We start from the raw sequence: 3,132 nt of genomic DNA, 5'->3' as shown, positions 1-3,132 counted from the left end.
ACCTCACTGAAGAATGCAGTGCAGTCATTCTGAAAAGCTTACTTGAGAAGCTTAAAGATCCGGAAGCTTTATGATACCATGCACATTAGAAGGTACTTGTACCAAGCAAGCTCTATGTGATCTTGGGGCAAGTATTAACCTAATACCTGCAGCTACTATCAAAAAGCTTGGGTTGACTGATGAAGTTAAACCAACCCGGATATGTCTCCAACTTGCTGATGGCTCCATTAAATACCCATCAGGCGTGATTGAAGACATGATTGTTAAGGTTGGGCCATTTGCCTTTCCCACTGACTTTGTGGTGCTGGAAATGGAGGAGCATAAGAGTGCAACTCTCATTCTGGGAAGACCTTTCCTAGCAACTGGCCGAACCCTCATTGATGTCCAAAAAGGGGAAGTAACCTTGAGAGTCAATGAGGAGGAGTTCAAGTTGAATGTTGTCAAAGCCATGCAGAAGTCAATATGACTAAGAGTCTCGAATCAGAGCTGGAGGATATCTTTAAAAATGTTCAGCCTGATCTGGAGAAATCAGAGAGAATAATAGAACTTCTGAAAATCCCTCATGAAGAGGAGAAACCTCCTAAACCCGAGCTCAAACCATTACCACCATCCTTGAAATATGCATTTTTGGAAGAAGGTGATACCTTTCCTATAATCATAAGCTCTATCTTAGAGCCACAGGAAGAGGAAGCACTAATTCAAGTGCTAAAGACACACAAGACAGCTCTTGGGTGGTCTATCAGTGATCTTAAGGGCATTAGCCCAGCCAGATGCATGCACAAGATTTTATTGGAGGGTGACGCTAAGCCAGTGGTTCAACTACAAAGGTGGCTGAATCCAGCCATGAAGGAGGTGGTGCAAAAGGAGGTCACTAAATTACTAGAGGCTGGGATTATTTATTCCATTTCTAATAACCCCTGGGTAAGCCCTGTCCAAGTCATCCCTAAGAAAGGCGGCATGACAGTGGTCCATAATGAAAAAAATGAACTGGTTCCTACAAGAACAGTTACAGGGTGGCGTATGTGTATTGATTACAGAAGGCTCAATACAGCTACCAGAAATGATCATTTTCCTTTACCATTCATAGACCAGATGCTAGAAAGACTGGCAGGTCATGAATACTACTGCTTCCTGGATGGATATTCAGGTTACAATCAAATTGCAGTAGATCCCCATGATCAAGAGAAAACAGCATTCACATGTCCATCTAGAGTATTTGCATACAGAAGGATGCCATTTGGTCTGTGCAATGCACCTGCAACCTTTCAAAGGTGCATGCTCTCAATTTTCTCTGATATGGTGGAAAAATTTCTGGAAGTCTTCATGGATGACTTCTCAATATTTGGAGACTCATTCAGCTCCTGTCTTGACCATCTAGCACTTGTTCTAAAGAGGTGCCAAGAGACTAACCTGGTTTTAAACTGGGAGAATTGTCACTTTATGGTGACTGAAGGAATTATCCTTGGACACAAAATTTTGAACAAGGGAATAAAAGTGGATCAAGCTAAGGTAGAGGTAATTGAAAAATTACCACCACCAGCCAATGTTAAGGCAATCAGAAGCTTTCTGGGGCATGCAGGATTCTATAGGAGGTTTATAAAGGATTTTTTAAAAATTGCCAAACCTCTAAGTAATCTGCTAGCTGCTGACATGCCATTTATCTTTGATCAGGAGTGTCTGCAGGCATTTGAGACTCTGAAAGCTAAGCTAGTCACAGCATCAGTCATCTCTGCACCAGACTGGACATTACCATTTGAATTAATGTGTGATGCCAGTGACCATGCCATTGGTGCAGTGTTGGGACAAAGGCATGACAAGCTTCTGCACGTTATTTACTATGCCAGTCACGTTTTAAATGATGCATAGAAGAATTACACAACCACAGAATAAGAGTTGCTTGCAGTGGTTTACACCATTGACAAGTTTAGATCCTATTTAGTAGGATCAAAAGTGGTTATGTACACTGATCATGCTGCTCTTAAATATCTACTCACAAAGCAGGATTCAAAACCTAGACTCATCAGATGGGTGTTGCTTCTGCAAGAGTTTGATATAAAAATAAGAGACAAAAAAGGGACAGAGAACCAAGTAGCAGATCACCTGTCCCGAATAGAACCAGTAGAAGGGGCATCCCTCCCTCTTACTGAGATCTCTGAAACCTTTCTGGATGAGCAACTCTTTGCCATCCAAAAAGTACCATGGTTTGCAGACATTGCAAACTACAAGGCACTAAGGTTCATACCCAAAGAGTACAGTAGGCAGCAATCAAAGAAATTGATCACAGATGCAAAGTACTATCTTTGGGATGAACCATATCTCTTCAATAAATGTGCAGACAGAGTAATCCGTAGATGTGTGCCTAAAGAAGAAGCACAGAAGATCCTCTGGCACTGCCATGGATCACAGTATGGAGGACATTTTGGAAGTAAGCGAACAGCCACAAGAGTCCTCCAATGTGGCTTCTACTGGCCTACTCTCTATAAAGACTCCCGAGTATTTGTACTCAATTGTGACAGTTGCCAAAGATTTGGCAATCTGCCTCACAGTTATGCCATGCCTCAACAAGGGATCTTGGAGATCGAGTTGTTTGATCTATAGGGTATTGACTTCATGGGGCCATTTCCACCATCATACTCAAACACTTATATTCTGGTGGCAGTAGATTATATATCCAAATGGGTAGAAGCTATAGCAACACCCACTAATGATACTAAGACAGTACTGAAATTCCTTCAGAAACACATCTTCAGCAGATTTGGTACCCCTAGAGTATTAATCAGTGATGGGGGCACTCATTTCTGCAATAAACAGCTTTACTCTGCTTTGGTTCGATACGGAGTTAGCCACAGGGTGGCCACTCCATATCATCCATAGACAAATAGGCAAGCTGAAGTCTCTAATAGAGAACTTAAAAGCATCCTGGAATGGACTGTGATTAACCATAGAAGGGATTGGGCAAGAAGCTTGGATGATGCTCTGTGGGCATACAGAACAGCATTCAAGACCCCTATAAGGACCTCTCCATACCAGCTTGTGTATGGAAAGGCATGTCACTTGCCAGTGGAACTGGAACATAAGGCCTACTGGGCAACCAGATTCCTAAACCTTGATGCCAAATTAGCTGGAGAAAAA

Source organism: Arachis duranensis, chromosome 7 (assembly GCF_000817695.3).
Source record: "Arachis duranensis cultivar V14167 chromosome 7, aradu.V14167.gnm2.J7QH, whole genome shotgun sequence".
NCBI classification, from domain to species: Eukaryota; Viridiplantae; Streptophyta; class Magnoliopsida; order Fabales; family Fabaceae; genus Arachis; species Arachis duranensis.
Note: the sequence above shows the minus strand (reverse complement) of the source record.